The sequence below is a fragment of the Triticum urartu genome, chromosome 3A, assembly GCF_056163025.1.
Source record: "Triticum urartu cultivar PI428250 chromosome 3A, HENAU_Tu73, whole genome shotgun sequence".
NCBI classification, from domain to species: Eukaryota; Viridiplantae; Streptophyta; class Magnoliopsida; order Poales; family Poaceae; genus Triticum; species Triticum urartu.
This window is the reverse complement of record NC_141875.1, coordinates 700,082,664-700,097,048: the sequence shown is the minus strand read 5'-3', so window position 1 is coordinate 700,097,048 and position 14,385 is coordinate 700,082,664.

Here is a 14,385-nt window from a genome sequence, read left to right as displayed (position 1 = left end):
TTTGGCCGACCTTAGCGTATATACTATGTTATGCGGCCGTAATATTTTGATACCTTCCACTACTGTTACGCCAGAAATCCAAGGTTCCACACGAGCTCCTGTTCTGTGGCGTGGTGGCAGGACCACTAGGGGATTGGCTCCGGGTGTAGGTAGGGTCAAATCCGCAGGGGTCATGCAAATACATAGGCCCCTTCCCTTCTGCCGAGTTGTTTAGAAGGCGCTTTCCGTTCTACGATCCCTCGGAGCGAAGGGTTAGGCAGGTAGTACGGGCCCTCTGACTTCCAGCTATGTGTTGTGTGCGACTCCCGCGAAGCGAATGAAGGGAAGCTCTTCGAGCTTTCTCCGCCAACGGCTTATGTAGTGGTCGGCATTCCTACGTGCTCCGACTGATCCCCACTGGAGATTATATGAGGGGTCTTGGAAACTGTCGTGACGCTTTGGTGACGAAGGTCACCGGGGTGACTATGGAAGGATTCCGTGGTAGTCTCTGACTCCCTCCAACTCAATCAATATCAAGAACATGTCGTGAGCATGGGGGTTTGGCCGACTACTAAACTATTGGCTAGGGCTTTTCTAGTTATAGCTTCTATAGTGAGTGGCCCTTCCGCTTTGATCTAGTTTTAGTTTGTATTGTACTAAATTGAACACATATCAAAGAAAGGCGATCAATTGAGGGGAAGAGCTTTTCTTTCAAAGGCATCTTTCTGAAGGAAGAGTGTCCCCTCCATTTGGATACAGTTTCTGATTGTTAGCTAGAATATATGGGTGTATTGTCATTCAACTTCTATAGATGGTGTCTGTCTCACTATCTGTTTGAGTGCCTGAAGGCCCCTGGAGGAGTCGTTCTGTGAGTTGTATTCAAGCTCGCCCTTAGACCGAGTCAAGTTAGCGATAAGAGTCAGCTACTTTGGCCTTGTCATTCGCTTTGTTGCCATATAGATAGGTTGGAGTGCGGGTGGCCACTAACCCAACGAACGAACTTACGTGTAGGTGTGATCCTATCTGCTCTTCCACTATAGGACTAGAAACCCAGTACAACCATGTCCCTTTCTTAGGGGAAAAGCCCTCTTTGAAGGAGAATCCACTTCTGAGCGCCAAAGGCGGGCATCCGACGTCACCAAAAAGAAGGAGAAAGGCATTCAGGCACCGCAAATCCAAGAAACTCCGAATACAGGCCGGCACGAAAAGCGAAATGACCAAAGGGATTGGGGCTGTTTCGGCACCAAAAAAAGTGTCACTATGCTAAACACATCGAATATCCGTCTCTTTATGTGGGAGCGAACCATCTTCGCTTACGGGTCTACCGATCCTATAGCTCCGATATAGATTTAAGTAACTTGGCACAAAAAAATGCGGAAAACGGTTTTGGATGGAAGAGGTGGATGAGAAAGACTTTCCACTTAGAGTCAGAAGTCCACGCTAGATGACCGATCTTTATGACCTTGAGGAAAATTACCTATCTTGAATTAATACACCAAAATCGGTTATTTCAATCGATCCACGAAAGGAATTGATCACCACGATAATGTGACGCAAGGCAAAATCTGTAATCAACATCGGTTATGTGAAATAGGTCATTTGAGAAAAAAAAGAGAGAATAGGACAATCTATATGTTTAACACAAGCGGTTAAGTCGATAGCTTTCTTAAGGAACAGCTAAAGAAAACGCTCTCACGAATCCTATTTTCTGATTATGTATGCCGCGACATTACGATTTGGAGCTTTGATCCGGCCATGTAGAGCACTCATAGAGGTCCGGCTTCACGTCAGTAATCTACCACACCCATGCTGGAATTCAGTAGAGTCCCACGAGTCAATCGACAAAAGCGAGAAACGAGGTTGTTCGACAAGGCTACGGTCTAACTTTTTCTTCCTAGCGGAGTTCAATACAAAAATAAAGGCGCTCCGCGTTGGGAATGGCGTACTACGTACGGGTGGTATTTCAGGTATAACTAATCAGGGTTGTTTTGAAAGCAAGTCAATTGGTGTTTTGGAAAGTGAGTGCCAGAGGCTAGTCACTGCTTGGTTTACAGAAGGGAAGGAAGAAAGAGATACCGAAGCAGATTCAGTATAGAAAAGAAGAAATTGATACCATCCATTCCAGTTTATTTGATACCCACTTAAAGTTTCTATCAAACCATGTCTTTTTCTTCGAACGTCAATCTCATAGGAATTTCGATTGGAAGTGTGGTATTGAAGGGCGAAGCCTTTACTCTTTGACTTGTTTCTTTGAATATAACATAATATTGACTGCACACTTCGAAAGATGATGGTGTATTCCGAGGATCAGTCCGTTTTTTATTGAATTCGCTGATAGATCTGGATGATTCAAAGAATGATTCTTCCCTGGGGTATTTCCCCGGTACCATTATTTAAATTGGAGCTTTTCAATTCCATTTTTGAGATTGAGGTGAGGGTTTAAGACCGCTCGTAACGATTTTTTTCTTTTATGGCTGGGTGGGCAAGAAAAGGATTTGACTATTGAAGATATCAACTCAAACGCCTGCTCCATACATTCAAAAACATTTTTGGTACTTTCTATGAGAATGGATAAATAGAAATGGGTACATTCCTCGTCAACGTTATGGATCCACTTATAGCATGTATTAACCCGATTGGGAGCCATGTAAAAGTTGACGAGGTGATATCTAAAAAAACTTTCCTGCAGAAAAAAATATATCTTTAAAAGAGATTTCGCTACAAACGGAACGTTGGATATTTTGACCATGGCAAATCAAACATCCAAGATAAAATTATGTTACCGCGAGGATGAAAATTTCCTTTAACAAGCATGGAGTTTGCCATAAAAACACTTCATTTGTCATGCGTCAGATTTTTAGCATTCCTGTAAAAAAAAACTCTGACGTAATCCATATATTGAAATCTAGTACTCCATCTATCGAGATGCATAGGCGCCTTCTACACTGTGAGCAAGATGCAAAGAGATAGATCAGCGTTATGTTTCAAATCATGTAAATGAGCCTGTCGTGTGCCCTAAAAAATGCAAATAGAAAAGGCAATTAATCCTGCATACATGGGGGTGGAATTATTGTGGGAAGGGAAGTTGAGAAGTTAATGGCAGCTTTATGGGAGCCGAACAAGGGTCCTTTCTATTCAGCGTGTGCGCCACTGAGCAACCACAAGTGTACCCCCCCCCCTCCCCCGCGCGCGCTGGGTGTCATATGGGCCAGTCCATTTTATGTGTTTTTCCTTTCGTTTTTTCCTTCTTTTTCTTTTCTATTTTTTGTTCTTTATTTTTTACAATTTTGTTTTCAAAATCGCAAACTTTATTTGGTCATCGAATTAAAAATTGTTCATCGATGTAAAAAATTGTTCATCGAATCTAATTTTTGTTCATCGAGATTTAAAAAATGTACATCAAACTTCAAAAAAAATCAGAGAATTAAAAAAATGTTCATAAAATCCGAAATTTGTTCATCATTTTCAAAAAATGTTCTTGAATACAAATTTTGTTCATCAAGTTCAAAAATGTTCACCCGTTTCAAATTTTGTTCATCAAATACCAAATAAGTGCATCATTATTAAGAAATTGTTCATTAAAATAAAAAAATATTAATTAAAATTCAAAAATTTCTCATTATTTTGAAATCCTGAACATGTTTTGAATTCGAGAACTACGTACGCATTTGGTGAAAATTTGTTTTGAATTCGTGAACTTTTTTGAAAGTCAGAATTTTGTTCGAAATCTCGAAAAAAAAACACAGGGGGCAACTCGCGCCCCACATGGGCTGGCCCAGAAAGGGGCACCAAATCGATCTTGACTCCGCCTCCTCGGCCAATCGGCTAGCCCGGATACTAAAAAAAGAGGAGTCGGTTCGCCCCCGTCCTCCACAGCCCGCCGCCCGCCACACCCTACCGCCGTTCCGATCTCTGCTGAACCCGCCGCCGCACCGGCAAGCTGCCCCATACACCGGCAAGCCCTACGCCCATCTCCTTGGTGCTCCATGCTTCAAGTGCAGATTGGTTTTGCCATGGCCGGGCTGCAGGACAGGAAGGGTATACCAGCGTCCCCGGGCGAGCTACGTGCGGCCGCGGAGGCTTCGCCATCATGGGAGGAATCTCTCGGCATGGTGCGCCCTAGCTAGCCTTGTTCTGATTTACAGTACTATGCAAAAATCTTTACATTGTACTCGCTGTTTTAGTGCAACACTACTCCTAGTTCAACATACTCCAAACTGAATCAGTGCAATAAATCTCTACTATTAAAGCGGATCTGCCGTTCGTCGTGATGATTCGACCTCGTTTTAGCCCTGCTAGCTATCGATAGTCCTCCCACTGCTTCTTCCATCCCCGCTCGAAAAAAAGGCCAAAAAGGAAATAACCACGACCCACGAACGCACGATCCCACGCCCACGCAGCCTCCTCGTCTCCCGCACCCCTTGGCTCCCGATCCCGTCTCTCTCCCGGCTCCTGAGAAAAAATGTCTCCTACTCTCCCCTCCTCGTCCGCCCCGCGGTCGCGGTCCAGGCCGTCGACGCTAGCTAGGATCCAGTCCCATGAAGAAATTCTCTACTCCCCACTCTTATCTGTACCACTCTATGTCGCGTCCAACCATCGGCGAGCTTGGCAGCGGCACAGAAGGAGGGTGTCGGTACGTCGGCGCTAGAGGACGTACTGGGCGTGGGGGTGGTGTGCAGGTGCAGCCGTACGACTCGGCCATGGCGGATGCGCTGGCCGCCGGGTGTTGTGGATATAACTATTAGGCATGACCCGCCCAGGAGGGGCCGGGTCATCCCTATGGCGAGTCATCTCAATGAAGCCCAAGAGCATTTGGCGGTTCATAGATAGGCTAGGTAGAGGGCCCAAACCCAAAGGCGGCTTGAGGCCCACGGATATAAACCGCCATGTATGTAGACTTGTTTTGTAAGGTAGGAAAGAAAGGTCACCGAGCCCAATACGTTGTATAAGCCGGACGGGACTCTGTAGGCTGCAGGGCGTCAACCCGTGTATATAAGGGGACGACCCAGCGGCGGCTTAGGACAAGAAACAACAGATCGAGAGCCGGGTCAAGTGTATTCGCTCCCTGCTCATCGAGACCCTAGCAATACCACCTACAACTGGATTAGGCTTTTACCTTCACCGTAAGGGGCCAAACCAGTATAAACTCCTCGTGTCCTTTGTCCTGGTTAACCCCTTTAAGCTAACCTCATCGCGATGGCTCCTTGACTAAGTCCTCACACTAGGACATCTGACGTGACAATTCAACGACAGTTGGCGCCCACCATGGGGCTATCGCACGATAGTTTCAAGTTCTTAGAGGGCAGCTTCGAAGGGATCAAAGGATACGCCGTGGGCCGGATGACCAAGAGTCGTCGCGGCAAGCTCTACATCGACGACGCAGGCTGGAGCCCCGAGGCCGGCTCAATTGAGTACGGGTGTCGGGTCCCCTTCGGCGGAATTCATGTCTTCATCGGCAAGATCGGCGAACCGGGCCCTGAGCCGGACATCTGCACCGACATCATCGAGACGGCTCAGCGTGCGAGACCCGCTCGAGTTCGGTCCGCCATGAATCGTGCCTTCGTGGGATGTATCCATGGAGCGGAACCGTAGGATAGATCGGCATCTGGTGGTGAGACCGTCGTTTACTCTGATGGCGAGTCATCCACTGGTGAGACTGGGTCCTTGTATCAACTGCAAGAGGGCCGGCTTGGGGGCTGTTCCGATGACGATAGTATTCCGGACCCCTGTGAGCCGACGAACCGGGTTGCGATCTTCATGGCCGGTACACAGCCCATGCAGCACTCATCAACGGCAGCAGAGCTGATTTTCAGGTCAGCAGCGGCAGCGGCTGCCAGGGTAGGAGGCCCTGAGCGCCCACCGGCTCAGGTCTTAACCGACTTACTGGATAAGCTGACAGCGCTGTTAACAGCGGTGGTTAACCTGGCGGATCAGGATCAGCATAATGCGGCGGTCACGAAGTTGCTTGATGAGATAGCACAGGCCAAGGAGGAGCTTAATGCAGAAAACGCTAGGATGGCCGAGCAGCGGGCTGCTTTGGATGCTCAGGCGCAACGAATTCAGTCACAGTCTTACCGGCTCATGCTGGATCAGAACGCTTCAAACGAAGTTATGAGGAGGAGACATCAGGCTCGTCTGCGTCAGTTTATGAGGCAAGAAATCTCTTTAACACGCCAGGAGTAAGAACCAGTAACCCGGCAGGGGTAAATCGGGTCGAAGCGCCTGGGACGGGTATGGCGGTTCAGCCACGCACGATGGACCTGCCTCGTCAGAACAATAACCCGCCGCAGCACGTGTCGACGCCACCGGGTCATTATTCTAACCCTTTGGATAACATGATCCCTGCAGCGTCACGATTGGCAGCTCTCCCGGTTGATGGTGAGTCGCCGCCGGCGATCGAGACACGGAGGGCTAGGGAGCTCCTTCAGACAATGCTGACTCAGCAGCATGCATATTCTTATAGTCGTGACAGGATTCATTCCACCTCTAGCCCGAGTCGGAGTTACAGCAGACATATTGATGAGCCGGCTGTGTTAAGCAGTGGACGGAACCATAACCCGCCCCGCGGACATAACCCGGCGGGCGGTGGCGCTGATACTCAGAATGTGGTGGATCAAGGAAGAGCCCGCCGAGAGGCCGAGTTAGCGGCGCAGTATGCGGCCCGTCAACCTACTCCGGTTCGTCCAACCACTTCTGTGGAGCCAGGTGTTGCTACCTCTTGAGCACTGCGTTGGTTTTCCCTTGAAGAGGAAAGGGTGATGCAGTAAAGTAGTGTAAGTATTTCCCTCAGTTTTTGACAACCAAGGTATCAATCCAGTAGGAGATCATGCTCGAGTCCCACGCACCTACACAAACAAATAAGAACCTCGCAACCAACATGATAAAGGGGTTGTCAATCCCTTGACGGTCACTTACGAGAGTGAGATCTGGTAAATATGATAAGATAATATTTTTGGTATTTTTATGATAAAGAGAAATAAATATGCAAAGTAAAATAAATGGCAATAGAAATAGCTAAGTGTTGGAAGATTAATATGATGGAAGATAGACCCGGGGGGCATAGGTTTCACTAGTGGCTTCTCTCAAGAGCATAAGTATTACGGTGGGTGAATGAATTACTGTCGAGCAATTGATAGAATTGAGCATAGTTATGAGAATATCTAGGTATGATCATGTATATAGGCATCACGTCTGTGACAAGTAGACCGAAACGATTCTGCATCTACTACTATTACTCCACACATCGACCGCTATCCAGCATGCATCTAGAGTATTAAGTTCATAAGAACAAAGTAATGCTTTAAGTAAGATGACATGATGTAGAGGGATAAACTCATGCAATATGATATAAACCCCATCTTTTTATCCTCGATGGCAACAATACAGTACGTGTCTTGCTGCCCCTGCTGTCACTGGGAAAGGACACCTCAAGATTGAACCCAAAGCTAAGCACTTGTCCCATTGCAAGAAAGATCAATCTAGTAGGCCAAACCAAACTGATAATTCGAAGAGACTTGCAAAGATAAACCAACCATACATAAAAGAATTCAAAGGAGATTGAAATATTGTTCATAGATAATCTGGATCATAAACCCACAATTCATCGGATCTCGACAAACACACCGCGAAAGAAGATTACATCGAATAGATCTCCAAGAGAATCGAGGAGAACTTTGTATTGAGATCCAAAGAGAGAGAAGAAGCCATCAAGCTAATAACTATGGACCCGAAGGTCTGAAGTAAACTACTCACACATCAACGGAGAGGCCATGGAGTTGATGTAGAGGCCCTTCGTGATCAATGCCCCCTCCGGTGGAGCTCTGGAAAAGGCCCCAAGATGGGATCTCTCGGGTACAGAAGGTTGCGGTGGTGAATTAGGTTTTCGTGGTGCTCCTAGATGTTTGGGGGGTACGTGGATATATAAGTAGGTCGGTGGAGCAACGAGGGGCCCACGAGGGTGAAGGGGGGGTACGTGGATATATATATATATATATATATATATATATATAGAAGTAGGCCGGTGGAGCAACAAGGGGCCCACGAGGGTGGAGGGCGCGCCCAGGGGGGTAGGCGCGCCCCCTGCCTCGTGGCCTCCTAGATTGTTTCTTGACGCCCACTCCAAGTCTCCTGGATCACGTTTGTTGAGAAAATCACATTCCCGAAGGTTTCATTCCGTTTGGACTCCGTTTGATATTTTTTTCTGCGGAACACTGAAATAGGCAAAAAAACAGCAATTTGGGCTGGGCCTCAGGTTAATAAGTTAGTCCCAAAAATGATATGAAAGTGTAAATAAAGCCCATTAACATTCAAAACAGATAATATAATAGCATGAAGCAATCAAAAATTATAGATACATTGGAGACGTATTAGGTGTAACCTTTAGAAATTTGGGCGTGCCATGCTTAGTACCGGACCTACGTAATGAGCGCCTGCCCAAGGATTTCAATGGTCCTCGCAAGGTGCCTAACTATACAGCCGATTTAAGTCCCGAGGCATGGATTGAGAGTTATGAGAAGGCCATGAAATCGTTAGATGTCATCGAGGCTGCATGTGTTAAATATTTCCCCCTGATATTGGAAGGAACAACCGGTACTTGGTTGAAGGGGCTCCCTGCCAATTCCATCGGGTCATGGGCCGAGTTAAAGGCCCAATTCATCCAGAACTTCAAGTATACATATAAGCAGCCCATGTCAATTGTGGATCTAGCCTCCTGTGTCCAAGAAGAAGGAGAGTCGGCAACCCATTGGGTGCGTCGGGTCTCAACAATCCGGCACTCGTCGGATCGCATCAATGCCGACTCAGCGGTGTTGATGTTGGAGAATAATTGTCGCTTCACGCCCCTAAAGCAGAAACTGGGGCGGCTCAAGCGCCATTGCAATGACATGGGAACACTCATGGCGGCTCTGGTTAAGTATGCCGACTCTGATCGATAGTACCAAGGACCCCGAGTTTGATGACGAAAAGCCGAGGAAGGGAAGGAAGAGCAGCAACACCAAGGGGCAGCAGCATAACCCTGCAAACCAGGGAGGCAACGGTAAGCGCAAAACTGATAATAGTTTTGACTTTGTGGCTAACACCAACACACAGAATAATGGTCAGTGTCGTAAGGGTAAACCGCCCCCACGGACCGGAGGATCCAGTATCAATCTTGAACAGATGTTAAATCAGCCCTGCTCAAGACATGGTACGTGAGAAAGACCGTCCGAACACCTCTGGAAGGATTGTTACATTATGAAGAGGTACACGAATTCCAATCTTTTTCAAGACAATCATGGGTCAGGTGGCAGTTCAGGATCCGGCTCTCACGGACCGGGTTATGGCGATGGCGGTTCTAACTCTGGATTCCAAGGAAATCAAGGTAATTACAGCAACCAGGGTGGTTACAATCAGCAGAGTAATCAGGGGAGTCAACAGCAGCAACAGTCTGGTTATCAGAGCAACCCGAAGCAGTTGAGTAGTGGACAATATCATGTCTTCACCAATAGCGTGAGGTGTGAGGAAAGAACTATTGTTAGATATAGTATAATCCTTTTCGCTAAAAAAGGATTAAATATATTTCAAGAAATAACTACCTCACAACAAGTAAGAAGTTTCATCACATTAAGCGTTATTTTGATTATTTTTTATGAGAACAACCAGCAAATCCTATTTGCGGCTCTGTGCGGCAAACTGTCGACCTGCTGCACGGAGCTGGCGTAGGAGGGGCCTATCTAGGCCGACACATTTTATAAATTTTTCTAAAGATCATGATTTAAACCTTCTGTAGATCTCGGTCCAGGTCCTGATTTTATTCCTTTTTCATTTTCTTGCTTCCTCTTTTACCATTTTCTTTGTTTTTTAACTTCCCTTTTCAAAAAAAAAGTTTCGAAATATAATTTTTTTTGGAATTAGATTTTTTTTTGAAAATATTAAGTGATGTTCATGTTTTAAAAAACTGTTAGCTAGTTTCAAAACTAATAAAACTATCACTTTTCAAAAAGTATTCAGACATTTCATAAAGTGTTCCTGTTTTAAAATATTCTCCACAAATTCAAAAAAATGTTCTCATTTTCAAAACATATTCAGGAACTTTGAAAAATTGTTCAAGAATTGCAAAATATGTTCTTATTTTCAAAAATATTCGGGAACTTTGAAAAATCTTCAAGTATTTCAAAAAATGTTAATAATTTGAAAGAATGTTTATGTTTTCATATGATTTTAAATTTTAACAAAATATGGTCAGGTTTGAAAAATAATTTTTTCTAATTTTTTTTCACATTTTAAAGTATATTTTCATTGATTTTTAAACTAAAAAGCAAAAACAATGGGTGCTGCAGTTTCCAAGCCGCTGCACAGTTGGATTGCTACTGTTCCCCCTCCCACCCACTACATATAGTACCCAAGAAATGGGCCGGCCACGGCGGGGTTTTCCGTATGCGAAAAGGTGGCAATTTTGATGTAGTTAGGGTAGGAAGTCCCAGCATCAATGCTATGTGTTGCTCTTTTCCTAGCGATACAATAGTGATCGCCCATACTAGTCTTTTTTTCAGCGACGCCCACACTAGTCGATGTGGGTCGAGACACAGGTAAGCAGCCATGCAGGAGGGCATTGATCACTGGTTTTTAGAAAGTTTCCATTCGGGCGAATGGGCGAGTGAGGCGCCCTAATGGGCCGGTCCACCATGCTAGCGTTTGAGCGAGTGGGGGTGTAGCCTGTAGGTGATCCTGTATATCAGGGACGTGAGCCCAAGTGTTTAACATCCACAAACATTCAAAAGGAGTGGCCCTACAAAAAAACACAAACATCAAAAGGAGTGGCCCGAAAAACACTTGCCATGTTTGAGATTGAAAGACACAAATGATTGAATTTCTCATTGATAGGAAAACATAGTACATATTTATATATCTTGAAGAGATGTGTCGCACAAATCGTGGTGATGGAAACCGATGCAACGGTTAGAAAAGAAGAAAAAGAGAGTCGCGTCAGTTGCTAATAGGCAACTGCACGGTAGTTAGAGAAGGGAAGATTATCCCTCTAATTAACATGTGTTAATTAATCGCAACACCCCCTCCCCCCCTAGTCTACGCTTGTCCATGTAGAATCTTTACATGCTCGTCCATCCAGTATCATCATCTTGAAAGATTGTCCATTGTTGCATCCTCACCTCGAAAGGATTATCCTCCAAAAAAAATATTCATTGAAATCCTTAATGAGAACAAGTCCCTACTCCATTCGGAGAGGCGGAGCGCCATCTTTTTGAGCCTGTGGTAGAGGATTTGGTATGGCTCGGTGTGTTCTACCCTCTCGTTCCATGCCTTTTGGACCACCTCGTTGAAACCCGGCATGGATGCCCAATTTTTTTCGAATTTAAAGACCCGAGGTCTTCTTGGTCCCTTGTCATCGGCAAGAAGTAGTGGATAGTAGTTGGACACGGAGGAGGAGAGCGCAGTAAGGACATTGGTGTTGAAGGTTGTGTCCCACTCGGCGTTGCAGAAGAAAGAGTCTAGTTTGCACAGGGTTGGGTTTCCCTCTCGTTGAGTAAGTCTCCGGTTTTGTGTGGATTTCTTTGAGCCCACAACTTTGAAGTGTTGCCTTGAAACGATTGATCCTACTGCGTTAACATTCCTCTTGTTTTTATCTCTCGCCCGGTATATTTGGTTGAAATCTCCGGTGGCAAGCCACACTGTCTCAAGCGACGGCTTCTCTGATAGCAACTCGACAAAGAAAGCGTCTTTGCAGGAGTAGTCAGTGGAGCCGTAGACATAAGTAATCTTGAAGAGGACATCTGTTCCTCGCACCCGGACCATGGCGGAAAGGCAACACATAGTGAGGTTAATGCAGGAGACATAAACAAGGATATCATCCCAGAGCATCAAGATGCCACCCCTGATACTAGTTGTTGGTCTCTGCACGAAGCCACGCAGCCTATGCCCACCTAGGAAGTCTGCCGTGAACTGACCGACATTGTCGAGCTTTGTCTCTTGAAAGCATACGACATGACATGACGAGGAGGAGATCGTGGCATTGGCAGTGGAGTGTCGATCAGGGCAGTTGAGACCCCTCATGTTTCAGCTTAGGAAATGGATCGATTGTTCTAACATTTTAAAACTAGGATCACCTTGGAGCTTGGCCACATGACAAAGGTGGCCGAAGCAGCAGCAACAGGGTCATGAACATTATCATTATCCATATTTTTAATCTTTTGCATACTACACAACGAAAGTATTAAGATGGAATTCCACATCTTCATTAGGAGTTCCAGAAAATTGTTCTCTCATAACAAGATTTAGCAAGGCAACTTTAATATCATAAGACTCCACACTAGTGACGGCGGAGCAATAGGAGTACTAATGAAATCATTATTATTAGTACTTGAGCAATCGCAAAGTTTAGTAGTTTTAGGAGTAACCATAATAGTGATTCAAGCAAAGGTAGTAACACAAATATGTTTAGTATTTTTGATTTTCTTTTTTGCAAACAAGAAGAAGGCAAATAAAAGGCAAAAGGTAAAGAGAGTAAAAAAAGGAAATGATAAGTTTGTGCGAAGGAACTTGGTTTGTCTGGTGAAGCCTTCCCAGCAATGATGCAAAAATTCTTCTATTACTTTTGATAAATGTTGGGATTTACTGAAGATGAAGGGTGGTCTAGTATAGTACCAGATAGTATTTTCTTCAGTTAAGAACCAAGGTTTATCAAACTAGAAGGAGATGGTACACAGACAACTTTAGCAGTACCTGCACACACACAAGGAGGCGTCAGTCTCCTTGTTCTTGCCAGTTGCAAGTATCAAATCTGGTAGTGGTAGATATAGGAATAAAATTAAAAATAAAAGTAAAGTAAAACAATGAGGAAATTGTAAGATTGCTTGAATATAATGAAGAATGGACCCAGGGGGGCATAGGTTCACTCGAGACATCTATCTCACAAATAGCATCGGTGGGTAAACAAATTACTGTTTGACAGAATAACGCATATTTATGATGATCATCCAAAGCATAATCAATACATAGGCATTACGTCTGTGACAAGTAGACCGTTAATCCAGCATGCATCTCAAAGTATTAAGTTCATGATAAACAGAGTAATGCATTAAGCAAGATGATATAATGTAGACAAAATAAGACCAAGCAATATGTTTGAACCCTGTTGTTTTATCCTTGGCAGCAACAATACAATACATGCCTTGCAACTCCTCTTGTCATAGAGTAAGGTCACCGCAAGATCGGATTGATCTCAGAGGAGATCATTATATTGAAGATCAAAAGGGAGAGAGAGAGAGAGAGAGAGAGAGAGAGAGAGATTGAGCCACTACTATGGACCCATAGGTCATGTGGAAACTACTCACACATCGTCATGGAGGAAACAAGGTTGATCAAGATTGCCTTCTCAATGGTTTCCCCCTCCGGCAGAGTATCAGAAAAGGCCTCCAGATAGGATCGTTTTGGAACAGAGGTTTATGGCAGCGAAATAATTGTTTCGGGACCTCCTCCGAGGATTTCTGAATATATAGGAATTTACAAGCCAAGTATTAGGGCAAACGGAGTCACGGGGGGGGGGGGGGGGCACAAGCCAGGGTGGTGTGACCTACCACCTAGGGCATGTCCCCTGCCTTGTGGCCGCCTCGTGGGTCTTCTAGCCCTCTCCTGAAGCTTACAGGGTCTCCTTTTGTGCAGAAAAAACCGTCAAAAAGTTTCATCGTGTTTGGACTTTGGTAGGTATGAATTTCCTGGAAAACAAAAAACATGCAGAAAAACAGGAACTATCACCGGGCACCGACTTAATAGGTTAGTCCATAAAAATGATATAAAATGGCATATAAAGCATACAAAAGTGATAATATAATACCAAAAATGCATTGCGGCTATTCACATGCTTGCATATGGAATTCCTGGTGATCTTGTGGACGAGTATGTGTGTATGAGCGAGCCCACATGCCTCCTCTCAATGTATAGTTTCTGCAAGGCCGTGGTGGCAGTGTTCGGCCTTAAGTACCTGAGAGAGCCAACTGCCGCTGATATAGAGAGGTTGTTGATGATCAATGCCGATAGGGGCTTTGCGGGCATGCTTGGTAGTATAGACTGTATGCACTGGAAGTGGAAAAACTGTTCTTTTGCTTGGCAGGGGCAGTACAAGGGGCATGTGAAAGGTGTCACTGTCATACTTGAAGCATGGCTGGTTCTCACAATGATATCAGTGTTCTTCAGCGTTCTCCAGTGTTTGCAATGCTTGCAGGAGACCACTCTCCAGAGGTCAACTTTGAGATTAATGACCACCATTACAACAAGAGGATATTACCTAGCTGGTGGTGTCTATCATCAGTGGTCAACTCTTTGTGAAGACCATACCTAATCCGCAAGGAGAGAAGAGAAAGAGGTTTGCCCAAATGTAGGAGAGTGCTATGAAGGATGTGGAGCGTGCTTTCGGTG